Here is a 16,511-nt window from a genome sequence, read left to right as displayed (position 1 = left end):
CAGCGAACGAATGTATTAAAAATGCTTTAGAAAAACAAATTTGAATGTTAATTTGATTAAAATATCAAATGAATGGACAATAATTAGTATGTTTATGTGTTAAAGCATAAAACTATCTTTGCGAAAAGAAGTTTTATCATCTTAGAGTTCAGTAAGAGTTTTAGACCTAGGCCTAGGAATAGACTCAGACCTCAGAAGAGAGATGTGTTAATGTGTAACCATTTGGTAATGTCTAATGAAAGAATGTTCGCCAGGAAATCTGTAGATATCAGGAACTAATTTATGTAAAAAATGCTTTTGAATAATCTAGTGGATTGGATTTATATGTATGTTAAACTTAGCTAATGATCCTTTCACGTTATTTCTCTTTCGCTACGAAAATAAAATTAGGTTTGCGAAAATGGGTTTACCCGAAGTCGATACATTCTTATCTATTAAAAACGTGTTAATGTGTAACCATTTGGTAATGTCTAATGAAAGAATGTTCGCCAGGAAATCTGTAGATATCAGGAACTAATTTATGTAAAAAATGCTTTTGAATAATCTAGTGGATTGGATTTATATGTATGTTAAACTTAGCTAATGATCCTTTCACGTTATTTCTCTTTCGCTACGAAAATAAAATTAGGTTTGCGAAAATGGGTTTACCCGAAGTCGATACATTCTTATCTATTAAAAACGAAAAGAGCGATAGCTTTGTTAAATGAATGGGATTGTAAAGTGAACAATTAAACGAAATTATATTTAGTACGCGATTCATGAATGAATATAGATCTAGGCCTATCTCAACTCGGCTTCGCATCTGTCGTAAACGAATGTAGCTTTAGAAAACCAAATTTGAATGTTTATTTGATCAAAATATGAAATGAATGGACTTTAATTAATATGTATATGTGTTAAAGTATAAAACTATCCGTGCGAAGAGAAGTTTTATCATCTTAGAGTTGAATTAGAGTTTTAGATCTAGGGATGGGATTATAAAGTAAACAATTAAACGAATTAATATTTAGTACGCGATTCATTACGGAATTGTCTAATGAAAGAATGTTCGTCAGGAAATCTGTAATCACAGATATAAGTTTGTTTTAGGGCTACAATACATACACTACGGTCTAAGTTGGTACCCAAGGAACATTCCTGCCTAGTTTTATCAAGATTGGTCAAGCGGTTTTGATGTCTATAAGTAACATACATACATACATACCCCTCACATTCTACTTTATAATATAGATGGTATATTTAAAAAACATCTCTGTACCTAGTTGACTGCAGTCAATCAATGCGCTGCACTACCAACAAGAGTCAGAGAATGGCCAGCACATGTTTGTAACATGTTGTAGGCCTATATGTTTCGGATGTTCATTCAGAGTTGAACATCATCCATTATCTAGTCCAAACCTCCCGCAGGACCACGGGGGATGGCAGCGGGCAGGACATTAACCCTGGATAATCGAGACAACCTAATGACAGTCCAGCACGCATATTACACGACCAGGCAGCCATATATATATAGCCTAATGCTTTTTGTGACGTTACGCACGGTTAAATAGCTCTATGCCAAATTAATTGAGACTTTCAAACTTGTCCAAGAACATTGTTCTAGTCCTGTCATTTATCATGTATCTGTTCTTCATGATTTCGAAGTATCTATGCCTAGGTGTCGCGCCAATCACAAAATCTATCGCTGATATTAGTGCTTAAAAAAATTTGAAAAGAGTTCAAACATGAAATACGAGCACGGCGAATGCGTCAGAATTTTTAAGTTGCTTAAGCCATGGAACTATACTAACTATACTAATGGAACAACAGCTCCTAGTTTTTACTAGGGGAGTGCCGTCGCGCATCATTTTCACGCATGGTGCAATATGGAGAAATTCAGGAGGATGCAAAAGAAGAAATTTACTCCTCCAGTCACATGGACTGACCTTCAATGAGAGTAAAACTTTCCTACGCTTTATTTTATTAGATCTCTAAAAACTTCATCCATTTTCTCACAATGTTTTGTGATTTATAAAATTTTCCTGAATAAAAGATCGTCACAAAAGTTATTTTTTTAAGGCCACCCCATTAAAATAGCTGTTTTCAGTACTTTCATATTTGGGTATTTTACACAAAATCTGGATTTTTTTATGTACATGAAATCATTATCATCTGTCCCGCGTAACTAAATCCTCCACTTTTCCCGGTCACCAATGTTCTTAACAAGAGAGAGAGGCTGGTCCATTATTTGCGTAGTCCAGCCAGCTTTTCTTCTGACAAACCTTTTTTCGTTTATTCTCTTAAAGGATATTTTTTTTAAAGTTAGTCTTACAAAATACAATTCCAAACCAACTCATGCAGTTATCGTCTTTTCACAGTATTGAGGAGTCATCCTTTTTGCCAGCCAGAGTGTTAATTGGCAAAAGTAAAAAATTCATTATTTTAATTTTTTTAGTAAATATTCACAACTATATCTTTTATATAATAATATATATTTTTTAATAATAATATCTTTTATATATACATGCTTTAATAGATCTAATAAATGATTAACGCGGCCCTACCAATATGGGTATATTAATACTTAAATCTGGGTATTTTAAATTTCGAATGCGCATTTTTTAAAAACCGAACTTATCTATAGATCTCTTATATCTAGAATAATCTAGATCTACAACACCCTGACTTAGACTTAGACTATGGTTCTAGATCTATTTAAAGATATTTTTTAAAAAATAACTCAATAGATCTAATAAAGTCATGATTTCCACTCTATTTTCTCTACATCTAGACCACACATGAGATCAATATGAATGTTTATAGATCTAGTGACTCTCTAGTCTACGTCTATCTAGAACTCTAGATTCTAGATCTATCGATCATCTAGATCTATAGACTATAGACTCATTAGACTGTATTATACTTATACTGTAACTGTATTAATTAGTGTATAGTGACGGTAATTATAGTCACTATAATCAATAGTGTATTGCCTGTAGATCTAGTACCTGTACTAATATTAGTAGATGTAGATCTATAATAATAATTTAATACTTTTTAATAGTAGAAAGTAGATTTATAATCTATCAATTCTATCTAATCTAGATCTAAATCTAGACTTCACTTTCACATCACATGATTATTGATACAGACAGTGAATGAAACGAATGCAGTGATTATATTATATAGTTTATACTGATTATACTTATAGCTCTACCAGTTGATTATCATCATCATCATAGATAATAATCTAGACTAGTATTCTAGATCTATAAATAATCATAGTCACCGTGATAGTGCCCTTTTTAGTCAATGTAGTCAAGTCAAGATAGTGAAACATAAACTCGAAGGTTTAATACAATACAGTATAAGTAGAGTCTATGAGTTAGTATAAGATCTAATTATTTTGTTTCTTTGTATGTCAATGTCTCTATTAAAATAATTAATATCATCAGCCATATCATTTTAAATATTAAAATAGTAGAGTAGACATAGATTTCTATATTATAAATAGATAGATTAGATCTATAAAATATAATTTTACAAACTTTAGAAATGATTGATTTTATTTTTAATTGATCAGCCTTCTAGACTAGATAGAATCTAGCATCTCTAGCTAGACTCTAACTTGTAGTTTGTAGATCTTGGAATTGGATCGAAATTCACCTTCCTAAATTGTCTCTAAAGTCTGTAGCTGATTTGAGAGGCCCAACGAGGCAAGAGTCTATTCTATTACTATTAGTACTCTGTCTCTTGATCTATCAAGTAGGCCTACTTAGCTTGTGCATTAGCCTTAGCCATCTAGTGTAGTCAAATCTTGACAACTAGTCTTCTAGATTTTAGATCTAAGCTTCTAGAATAATTAGATCTAGATCCAGTTTAGATTTAGAATATAAAAGTATTTTACTAGCTAAAATACTAAATCTACTGATCTAAATTCTAGATAGATATACAATATATAGATCCAGTTTAGATTTGGAATATAAAAATATTTACTAGCTAAAATTCTAAATCTACTGATCTATACTTAATATTTTAGATATTATATGACATCTACAAAAATTATTATTATTAAGATATAGTTATAGGATCTAGACTAGTTATTTATGTACATAAAATATATAAATAAAAGATAAAATTTATGCAGGCCTAGATCCCATAAATTTATAATTGATCCAGATCTATCAGTAAAAGTTACCTTCGATGGGAAGTTTTACCCAATCTAATCTATACAAGACAATTTATAATCCATGCCTCGCCTACCCTACACCCCATACATTAAATTCTTAATTAAATTCTTCCCTAGTGCTATTAGAGCATGGAATGGGTTGCCTGAGCTAGCCAGGAAAACCAGTGACTTGGCTGAATTTAAGTCATTGGTTAATATGCATGACTAAATGCATGACGCGTAGGACGTAATCATCTTCTTTTTTGAAGTAACATCTGTATTATATAAGATAAGATAATAGTTCCCATGCCATGCCCAGACCCATGAGTTCATGAAATAATAAATGATGTGGTGTCAAGTTGGATCTATCCCCTGAAATTCAGCACTTTAATATAAAACTCACACATCTAGTTAATTATTTGCTATGACACTCTGATCAACTTGGACTTGTGTGATACATATATGTTTCTTATCAGATTTAATGAATGAAGTTTTGGTGCATTTTAAGGCTACAAAAGTATCATCAGGTGCATTCTAACCATTGGTATTTTTCCTGGCAACATTTCTATTCTAGTCTGTGATAAATTATAAATTTAAAAAAATGTTAGTAATGTTTCAGTTATTAACAAGTAGAACCATGCCAACCAGTTCTGATGATGTACCAGAATGGCTCAAGGATCATACTTATACTATTTCTACTCTCTGGGCAGACATTAATAATATTGGAATCCATTCAACATTTATTGTAAGTACTACTATACAATTTTTATTTTAGTTATCTAAAAGATGTTTTATGAAGTGTGATTTTCATGGTCAAGCAACATCCAAATATCGGGGATGGAATTTAACATTTTTCTCTAGTTTTTTTTTTTAATAACACTCTTAAGCAAATTCATCTTTCATGAATGCCTAATATACTTGGCTGTTGCGCAGGCCATTCCTTTACAATAAACTGTTAGATGAAATTAGGCAAAATTATGTCTGATAATTTGTATGTTTGATACAACAATGTATTCAATTTAATAATATTATTTTTTAATTTTAATGTTTTCAAAAGAAATTAGCCATTATGCCTAATTGTATAATTACAGTTATGTTTGGAAATGCAAGAAAAAGGCATGCATTCCTGACAAGTCAATAATTGGTTGCACCTCTTAAAGGTAAGGTACTGCAATTTTTCCCTATGCACTTTTCTCATAAGCTGAAGTACTTGTATTTTTGAAAAACTAGTTTTCCATGAAAATGTAAATCATAATATATGTTATAGTTGCTATTAGATGAGTGCAATGTCCATCAAATTAACTGAATATCTGCCTTCACCTTTAGTAATAATTCATAACTATTAAGGTCAGGGCCATGTCTACACATTAACACAGTAGCTCCTTTTAGGTACAGACTATTTTAAGAATGGCAAAATTATATAAGTATACTTAATAACATATATACGTTTAGCATGGTCAACACATATGTCACACATATTTTTATTTTTTTAAAATCCTTTTATTTATTTTTATAACTAGATAACTTTCTGTTATGAGAAAAGATGAGATTCTTGGACTCCTGCATAGCACCACCAGAAAGGAAAATCCCATCATGTTGCAAAATAAAAGTCTTGGACCAATTTTAATTTAAGATATATATATTATACTGTAAGCTCTATACATATTTATGTATATCCTGTCATTCAGCCAACAGGTTTGGATTTAGTATTTCTTTAAATCTGTTTGATATTGTACTTGAAAACTATTAATCTGAGCCACATTAAAACAATAGGGAGTGCAGTGAATGAGTGGTAAAGCACTTGGCTTCTGAACTGAGGGTTCCTGGGTTCGATTAAGACTGGGATTTTCAATTTCAGAATTCAAAAGGCTAGGGATACATGGCAATAGTAAGGAATAAGTAAAGGCAGTTTGGGGATCCATGGCTGAATGGTTAAGTCATGGGTTTGAATCTCTGTGAAGACTCAGATTAAATTTTTTTTTTAGATTTTTGGGTGCCCCTGAGTCCACCTAACTCTAATGGGTAGCTGACTTTCGTTTTGGAAAGTAAAGATGATTGGTTGTTGTGCTGGCCACATGATGCACTGGCCAAAGAATCAAATGACCTTAACATCATCTGCCCTATAGATTGTGACGTCTGAAATGGGATTTTTTTTCAAAAGGTGGTTGGTTGTTGTGCTGGGTACATGACACCCTCGCTAACCATGGGGCACAGAAACTGATAAACTTTATATCATCTGCCCCATAGATTGCAAGATATGTAAGGGAAATTTTACTTTTTTAAAATTAAAATTAGAATCTATCAAAAGTAAACATAAAACATGGTGCATTCTCTTTAAAACTAAAACCTGGTGCGAAGGTTTAAAATGTTGGCAAAAAAAAGCAATATCATATATTCTTAATTCCCTTTGCAAAACTTACTGAGAAGAATATGCATGTTGTTCCCTCATAAGTTTCTTGACAGAGGAAATCTTGTTTATATTAGATTTGAATTAAGCAAATTAAGAAAAATATTATAATCATTATTTCAAATGGTTGTATCTAAACCTTTTATGAATTATTTTTCAGTTATAAGTATATTGAGATTAATGGATAATCATGAAATTGTTATATAATTGCTGCTATCATTCCATTGACTAAAGAACTATTATTTTTTATTTTTTTTTAAATTAATTTCAAAATGATTTTTTTCAAGCATAGAGTTCACATAGATCTTGAGTGAATTTTTTTTTTTTATTTGACTAATGCTTCAATTTTATTGTATTATATTAGTTGTTAATTTTTATTACCCAGAATATTTAAAAAATGAGTACACTATTTTCATGTAATAATGTAACTTGGTATTCACACAATGCTCAAAATACACTATAATCTTTAGGCCATACAGATTTGTATAAATTAACTTGTTTAAATACATTGTAAATGTATATTGTTTGGATAAGAATAAAGTTTTTCTGTAGACAATTATTTTTCAAGATTTGTTGATGCTCCTGCTTAATCAATTATATATACAGGTCATTAGTTTTAACACGTCTGATAATAAATGACAGTACAAGTTAGTGAATGAAAATTTGTCATTATTTCAGCTGCTTTAGTCCTACATCAATGTGAGGTACCAGTACTTTGATTGTGTCATATAACAATTTAAAGCAACATTTTGAAATGAATAGTCTGTAGAATTGACAGTAAATACATTTAAGTGATGGGCTGTGATCTGCGTGAATAGGGAGCTGATCATGTATTGAATTTGTGTTTTTGATCTTTACTTCAAGTAAATGTTAATGAGCAATTAATTTTTAATGAATAAATAATTTAAAAATAAATACAAAAGAACCATAAACATCTACTTTAGTTTAATAATTTTTTTTCATCAGAACAGAATTTCCAACTTTGCATTCTTAAAATAAAATATAATTTATTTAGAGTAGAGTCAGAACACAAAATCATAGTTTTAAAATATTAAGTAAATTAAGCTAAGCTGTGATCTCTTATAAACATTTGTATATAGACTATACACAATTTAATTATTATTTTTCATCAAATTGCAGGAACTAGTAAAACCATAGTCAATGAAATAGTAATACTAGTAAATGAGATAAAAGTAAACTAAATATCATCAATGCTATTGAAGCCACACTTGTTTTCTTTTTATCTTGTTTGGTGGACTGCAATTAAAGTTGCTATTAATTTTACTGATCGTCTTAGCTGAAGTGCCAGTGTCGTCTCTTTGAAACCTAAGCTTATTTTCTTGGTAACTGGAAGTCCAGATATTTGGAGTTTCATTTTAAGCACCTATACTTTCCGAAATGGCATTCCGATAGGCTAAACCATTTGCCTAACATGTCATATGCACGTAAAGAGGTACCACAGAAATGCTTAGGCGCCAACTTACTTTAACTGACATAGAATAAGAGAGCACCTGGTTGCATACAGCTTCAGAACGAGACAGCTGGAGGTCACTTACAAAGGTGTGGTATACACCAATGAAAATTAATTGCCGAGGGTAGATGGCAAAAAAAAAAAAAAACATTCTACCACAGGTGGACAATGGTTATGCCTGTGCTCAATGTGGCATAATATGTAGGTCACAGCTGGGGCTGAGTAGCCTCTGGAAACATAGCATTCCTCATAAGTCTTAGGAATCAAAGACAAGCCTATCATTTTTGTAGCATAGTTTGTAGCTTCTGTAAATGCATGAAATGCCGACACAAGTCCTCTGTGAGTTTGATGGATTATAAACACCTTACTTCTTTGCCTTATATTAAATGGTCCTTCTCTCTGTTCCTCTAGGTACTTGCATTTATCTAAATATCATTGATATATCGTAACATGTCATCAAAATAAAAGCTAGAATCTCTGCAACTCGTGTACAAGTCAGAAGTCATCAATAACACTTGCCATTTAAAAAATAACAATTTAGATTAGTCAAATTAGTGACTGATTATTCGATTCATTTAGGCCTATAAATTTTTTATTTGAATATATAATGATCCTTTACACTTTGTGACTTTACTAGTATACTTTGGAGTAGACTTGTTGAGCTAAAGTAGGAAGTACACATTGAGTTTTACTGTGATCTACTAGATCTAGATCCAGATCTATATATATTATTATATTATATAGAAGTAGAGAGAGTATCTCATCAATAGTATCTGTCATATCGTGATCAGTAGGCGGCTGCAGGTTTATAGATCTATTCCATGACAAAAACCCTGGCTAGATTTAGATCTACTGGTCTAGACATCTAGATCTAACTAGAATTAAACTAGAAAACTGAATTAGAGAAGTAGCTTTCTGGATCTAGAACCATAATCTATATTATTAATATTAGATCTAGTTGCGTCGAACGCTTAATTTTTGGTTGTTGTTTTTAATAAATGCACATAAAATACATTGTATTTTGGCAATCAAAATACCCAGTTGGTAGTCAAGTAATTCTAATAATTAATTAATGAATGACTATCAGTATTTGTTTTAGATCTATCATATTCATATGACTATGACTTATTATTTATACTTATTTTGTATCATTCGTCCAAGAAAATCTAGCTCTAGATCTATTTCATTTTAGATTAGGCTATAGTTGTTTTTTTTTTTGTCATTTTATTTAGGCTACAATATTACCGAGATGAACTTTTTCTTTGTTTCCCACGAGACGTGTATGCCTATAGCCTAGTCCTTTCTATAATAATAATAATAAAAAAAAACGATTAGAAATGCGTAGCTTGGAGTGTCAAAACTGTATTAGACCTCCTATTTTTATTTCGTGCAATTTAGTATATCGTAACAAATACGCATTTAGAGGAACGGTAGACAGGTCTTCATCCAGATTTAGTGTAAATAAACCAAACACAGAAACACTGAAAGATTGTATTTTCGGAATTTAGATTCTATTTTTTTGAAAAAATGTGGCATTTTATAGGGTGGTCGAAAAAAATAACTTTTGTGACGATCTCTTATTCGGGAAAATTTTATCTATTATATCAGATAGTCAGAAAATGGATGAAGTTTTTACACATCTAATCAAATAGAGCGTATGAAAGTTTTACACCCATTGCAAGGGACTGACGGAGTAAATCTCTTCTTTGGCATCATCATGGATTTCTCCACATTGCACCATGCGCAAAAATGATGCGCGACGGCACTTCGACTCTCTTTGGCTTTGTAAAAAACTCGAAGCTGGTGTTCCATTAGTATAGTTCCATGCTTAAGCTAGCAAGTCTTGAAAAGAATAGTGCACTCCAAGCCTCTCTCGAATCACGTGTTAAGCAAATGAAAAGTTTTTGTTCTATTTGAGACATGAAATTTTTATTTTATATTATATATTTTTGATGCATCTATCGTCTGAAAATTGCTGCACTTCTGTGCGTGTGAGCAACTCGGTAGCTTCCTAACACAGACGCCATACTTTTTTTTCAGAATAAACACGTTGGCGTGTTATCATGGGCCAAACAAAACAAGATCTGTCTACTTTTCCTAAAGTTTCTACGTTCAAAGACCAGACTTCTTCCACTTCCCCCATTTCATTAACGCACCTACTTTGGCACGGTACCATTTGTGTTGTCAGGACCGGTCTTAGGCATAGGCAAACTAGATTGCCGCCAAGGGCCTCCGATTGGTGGGGCTCTGGCACTGGACTCAAAGAATTATTTTTTTATATAAGAAAAAATTGCGAAACATGAATTAAATCTCAAACAAAACTCTATTATATGTCTCTATATTATATCTACTAGCCTAGCTCCAAGTCTCTATTATGATTCAATGTTTATCCACGAAGGTTTAGATCACCTTGTTAGACTATATATGTTAGTAGACCATTGTTTAGATCACCTTGTTAGACTATATATGTTAGTAGACCATTGTTTAGATCACCTTGTTAGACTATATCTGTTAGTAGACCATTGTTTAGATCACCTTGTTAGACTATATCTGTTAGAAGACCATTGTTTAGATCACCTTGTTAGACTATATCTGTTAGAAGACCATTGTTTAGATCTACTTGTTAGACTATATCTGTTAGAAGACCATTGTTTAGATCACCTTGTTAGACTATATCTGTTAGAAGACCATTGTTTAGATCTACTTGTTAGACTATATCTGTTAGAAGACCATTGTTTAGATCTGGTTGTTAGACTATATCTGTTAGAAGACCATTGTTTAGATCTCCTTGTTAGACTATCTGTTAGAAGACCATTGTTTAGATCTGGTTGTTATATAGACTATATCTGTTAGAAGCCCTATAAACAAAGCCCCATCGAAACCATTCCGGCGCGGTGTGGGGTAATAAGGTTTCATTGGGTAGATTGACCTACTTACAATCGCCCCTATAAAAACGTTAACGGATCGGTGTGGGATTTTAGTTATTGGGCCGTTAACGTCTTTCCGCTTTCGTGCCGGTGTGGGATTTCCCCAATCACGCCAGAACCAACATGATGAAATCTTTATTATAACATAAAAAACAATATTACGATGTTTTAAAATGTAGTATTAATCGTCTTAAAGCTAAATGTTGCTTTGAATCCTTTTTGTAAGTAATATTAAGATTTAAAAAAAAATTAATTAGGGTTCTATTGGGGAAATCCCTAACTGGAATAGTGAAGTTTTACCCGTATGGGCCCAATGCAGACTTTTCGTAATCAAATAGTGTATGTGTGTGTGTGTCTGGTTTTTTAATGTGCACACTAAAAAAATATATCTATATCTAGTAATATTTAATCACACATAGAATCTAAAGTTAAAGGAGAACATATTTGTTTTTTTGTTTGTTTTTTTTTATATTTAGATTTTTTAAAAAAAGTTTTATACATTTTAACATTTTTTTCGACCAATGAAAAAGAAGCATTTATTTCTTTTAAGCTCGCGATATTCGGCACAAACTGGATTATTCAGTCTTCACTCTAGAGCGTACACACGTGGATCAAATTAGAGTTAGCTAGATCTAGATCTAAATCTGTTAAGTTATTAGTTATACTACAAGTTATAGAGCTATAGTCACTCTAGTCTAGGTCTAGTCAATCTAGACTTTCATTAATATAATTAATATAAATTCAATTGGAATAGTCGTAACTTATAAGTTAAAGTCTTAAGCCTATCATAAGTACAGATCATCATCAGATGACGAATCTCTAAGTACTCTAACACTACAAACAGATCTAATCTAGATAGTAGATTAGGTCTAGACTTAGAATAGATTTATAGATATATCTAGATAATCTAGAATGCTAAGAATCTAGATCTAGAGATTCTATAGATCTCTCTAGACTAGTTTTATTATAATATCTAATAGTAGTAATAGGCTACTAGATCTAGTACGATATAATATTATTAATATATATATTATATCTAGACTTGAGACCTATTAAATCTAGATCTAGACGACTTAGACTTAACTTAAGTGATTAACATTCATGCGTTATGACTAGATTTACTGATTTACTATTTAGAATAGATTCTAGATCTAGATTCTAGAATCTACCATGAAATGGCTAATGCATCTGCAGCATAGAATTAGATTTAGTTAAGGACTTACTAGATCTTAAATCTAAATTCTAAATCTACTACCTTTTAACTTTTAGGGCAGAATATTAGATCTAGTCTATATGCCTATCTAGTTACGTAACTGTAAACTAATACTTAGACTTAGGACTTTGGACACTTTGGTATATTAATAATATTAATATAATAATTATTATACTCATAGTACTCATACTCATATATAGATTTTAGTTCTATTCTAATTCAAATATTATGAGGTTAGAAAAAATTGACCTAGATTTATAAGATATACTAAGACTTAGTAAACTTAGATCTAGATCTAATAAAAGATAGTCTAGAATAGTCTAGATTCTAAAATCTAGTTGTTATTAGAAAATTTAGTAGATATAGAATAATATTTAATTAATATATTGTTAATACATGCAGACTAATCTTTAATTTTTTCATACTATAGGCGATAGGTCATTTAGATTAAATAATTCTAGATCTAGTAACTAGTTATAGTCATAGACCTATAGTATAGACTATAATCTTATAATATAGATATTTACTTTGTAGAGACTTATGTACAATATTAGGCCTACACTCCAGATCTTAAAAATTTAGTCTAGAGTTTAGAATGTTTAAATTTATACAAATAAATAAAATCAAACGTTTATATTGGTTTTAAAATCAGATATTGAGATATGTCTAGAAAAATATGTATATATATAGTATATCTATATTAGGGGCCTATATATAATAGACTAACGGCTAACCCTATAGCTGCTATAGACTATAGCCCTATATTGACATTGTTTTTGTTTTTTTTTTAAATGTTCCTTCAGAGTTGAAGATATCTACTTGGTAGTCTAAACCTCAAAGGAGCTTAGGGAAGTGATGGCAGTTGCAGGGTATGAACCAGACGACCATGCAGAGACCAACGAGGTGACCAAACAGTCCATCGTGCATACCACATAACCAGGTCCAGGTAGCGTTACATCTTTATTCATCAATACTCAATATATGTTAGATTTTATTTTTTGTAAATTTTAAAGACTCTAGGCTCTATGTAATAGAATTAAATAGATCTATACAGATCTAGAAATTCTAGATCTATAAACTAGACATAGATCTAGATTATATTTAGATCTAGCTAGAATATCTAGAGGTCTTAATACTAATTATTATATTATACATTTTTCTACAATTTGATCTAGGATTCATTCTATAGGCTTAGCTAAGGCTTAGGCTTTTTAAAATTTCATTGTGTGGATACTGTTAAAGAAAAAATACAGAGTCTCATCATTAGGCTATAGCAACAGTTTTTCTTATACACCATACCATAAACATTTCAGGATTTGTCTTTATTGTAATTTTTTTTTTTTTTTTTTTTTTAGAATGCCAGTTTTCTTTAAGGGCAGCTGACAATAAGAATTGTCTATGTATGCACTACAGATGCTGTTCAATATCTTTTCATGAGGAAGCCTGCTCAAAAAGGTACGAAGAATAAATTTTTCTTTAAGATTACTGATCAGTGACACACACACACACACACACCCAAACCAAATGAAAATTTTAATGAGATCAAATCGATTAAATAAAAAAAATGTAAAATAAATGTTAATCTTGTGAAACAATGTTCGAGAGAAATATCTTCAGCTTTTAGTAATTTCACTGAGATTTAAGTTCATTATTAATTTGCATAAAAAATTATAATGAACATTTATACAATGAAAATAGGGCCTACATAGAATTGTTTTTGACCTAATGTCATTATATAGCAACAATCCTTCTTGTATACCTTACCTTAAACATTTTGTGTTTTGCCTCTATTGTAATATTTTTTTTTTTTTGCATTCTTTAAACATTTTTTATGTTTTTATTTATTTATTTTTTTTTAACAGATCGCCACATTTTCTTTAGGGGAATTTTAAGTTGACATTAATCTTTTAGGTTAATAATAACCTATGCATGCAGCACAGATGCTGTTCATCATCTTTTCATAAGCAAGCCTGCTCAAGAAGGTAAGAATTAAATTTTGCTTTTAGATTACTGATCAGCAATCTGAAAGTAAATTGTTAATGGGATGGAATTTATTAAATGTAAATAAAGAAATGCTATCCTAATTTTGAAATATGCTGGTTGTGTTTTTTTTTTTTTAAGTTTCACTGTGATAATTGTTTATTTTAATTCTAGAATAACTTTTCAGCCAACTTATTTTTAAAATTACCATAGAACTCTAATTACAACAGAATATAGTTGTATTAGTAAGAGCCTGTGATAAAGTTAATATAAATAAATTGGACAAAATATAATATTGAATGAATTGAAGCTTAGCTCGATCTAGTCTGCCATTGCACTTTTAGCATAGTCAAATACCAGTGCCACATTTGCTGACACCAATTCATAACATTTAATTTAAGGAGAAGATTGAACTCCAAATTTTGAAATACCATTAATTTTTGTGTTGCTTAATAGGCTTTAGAAGCAACCTAATTTTTGAGCACCGTTTATCATCAAGGGCTGGAATAATAACCGTTAAATAGTATGTCCACATAGATAAATGTAAGGTCTTCTGATGTTTAATTGATAGATTCTTTTTATTATTAATACAGCTTGAAGGTAGTTTTATTACATGACTATAATATTTATTTGTTTGTTTGTTTGTTCCAGCTGCTGCATGGAAGTCAAAATATGAATTATTGCCACCAGTCTTGAAGTCAGCTTGTAAAGAATGCTAAGAATTGAATGAAAATGCTGTCTTGATATCTTGTTTGTGCTGTTATATTTGTCTTTTGTGTTGGTTAATTATTCCATGAATAAAAAAAAAAAAAGTTAATTGTGTAAGTTTGATTTAAGAATAAATGATCAGAGCATGCAAGTCTTATATAGTACGTTACCAAAAATTGTATTGTTTGATAGTGTTCAAACCCAAAAATGTAATTTAACTTGTCCATTACTTTATAAATATGTTGACATTATAGCTAGATGTATATAGAAATCATGCACTGATTCAATTATTATAATTTCCAAACAATTATGTCAAATAATTCTATTGCTAGATCTAAATCATCAGTGTGAAAGTAGACCTATGTAAAAGGTTAAAAATCTCATACTAAACCATTGAGCTGCATTTGAACAAAAAGGGCATTATAAACAAAAAATCACTAATGAATTTGTTTTAAACTACAGTATTGAAAAACATTAAAGATTATTCCTAATTAAGCCATAATAAAATTTAATGACTGAACCATCGGAGACAGTATTTGCATGATAATACCTAGTTGAGCCCTAATAAATATTTCAGTTACTAAACCATTAGGGCCAGCATCGGACCGATAATGGCACAATAAGGGTTATCCCTAATTGAACCCTAATTAATATTTCAATTACTAAACCATTAGGGCCAGCATTGGACCGATAATGGCACAATAAGGGATATCCCTAATTGAACCCTAATAAATATTTCAGTTACTAAACCATTAGGGCCAGCATCGGACCGATATTGGCACAATAAGGGTTATCCCTAATTGAACCCTAATTAATATTTCAATTACTCAACCATTAGGGCCAGCATTGGACCAATAATGGCACAATAAGGGTTATCCCTAATTGAACCCTAATAAATATTTCAGTTACTAAACCATTCAGGCCAGCATCGGACCGATATTGGCACAATAAGGGTTATCCCCAATTAAACCCCAATGAAAATCTCAGTTACTAAACCATTGGGGCTAGTATGGGCTTGATTAGGGCGCGATTCTGGAAATCCCCAATGAATCCGGAAGTGGGTTTACCCATTCTGGGCCGATATTGGCACGATTAGGGTAGCCCGTATTGGTCCCTTATGGGAACTTAATGACGCCAATGTGCAAACAGTATGCGCGCCCATTAGGGCGCGATTTGGGCTATTTAGGGCTGCAATTAGGGCAAAGGGGGATAACCCTAATTAAAACTGATACTGGGCCGTATAGGGCATGTTTATAAGACCATTGTTTAGATCTACTTGTTAGACTATATCTGTTAGAAGACCATTGTTTAGATCTACTTGTTAGACTATATCTGTTAGAAGACCATTGTTTAGATCTGGTTGTTAGACTATATCTGTTAGAAGACCATTGTTTAGATCTCCTTGTTAGACTATGTTAGTATACCATTGTTTAGACCTATAAACAAAGCCCTATCAAAACCATTCTGGCGCGGTGTGGGGTAATAAGGTTTCATTGGGTAGATTGACCTATTTACACTCGCCCCTATAAAAACGTTACCGGATCGGTGTGGGATTTTAGTTATTGGGCCGTTAACGTCTTTCCGCTTTCGTGCCGGTGTGGGATTTCCCCAATCACGCCAGAACCAACATGATGAAATCTTTATTATAAAATAAAAAA

At 31.3% G+C, this 16,511-nt stretch overlaps 2 long non-coding RNA genes across 9 annotated transcripts; both read left to right on the top strand.

Moving 5' to 3' along the window:
- Positions 1 to 206: 206 nt before the first annotated feature.
- LOC129924598 (uncharacterized) lies at positions 207 to 15,653 on the top strand. Of its 7 annotated transcripts, none has more exons than XR_008776597.1 (5): positions 207 to 225; positions 12,969 to 13,111; positions 13,521 to 13,620; positions 14,028 to 14,147; positions 14,797 to 15,651. It is a non-coding gene; the product is annotated as an uncharacterized LOC129924598 (long non-coding RNA). The 7 variants fall into 7 exon arrangements; XR_008776594.1 differs by lacking the exon at positions 207 to 225 and adding an exon at positions 772 to 1,183; XR_008776593.1 differs by lacking the exon at positions 207 to 225 and adding an exon at positions 11,439 to 11,598.
- On the top strand, positions 1,797 to 6,491 carry LOC129924599 (uncharacterized). 2 transcript variants are annotated; one of them, XR_008776599.1, is made up of 4 exons: positions 1,797 to 2,938; positions 4,767 to 4,892; positions 5,239 to 5,307; positions 5,668 to 6,491. It is a non-coding gene; the product is annotated as an uncharacterized LOC129924599 (long non-coding RNA). The 2 variants fall into 2 exon arrangements; XR_008776598.1 differs by having other exon boundaries at positions 1,797 to 3,363.
- Positions 15,654 to 16,511: the final 858 nt, after the last annotated feature.

The sequence above is a fragment of the Biomphalaria glabrata genome, chromosome 2 (genome assembly GCF_947242115.1).
Source record: "Biomphalaria glabrata chromosome 2, xgBioGlab47.1, whole genome shotgun sequence".
Taxonomy (NCBI): domain Eukaryota; kingdom Metazoa; phylum Mollusca; class Gastropoda; family Planorbidae; genus Biomphalaria; species Biomphalaria glabrata.
This window is presented reverse-complemented; position numbering and strand designations above follow the sequence as displayed.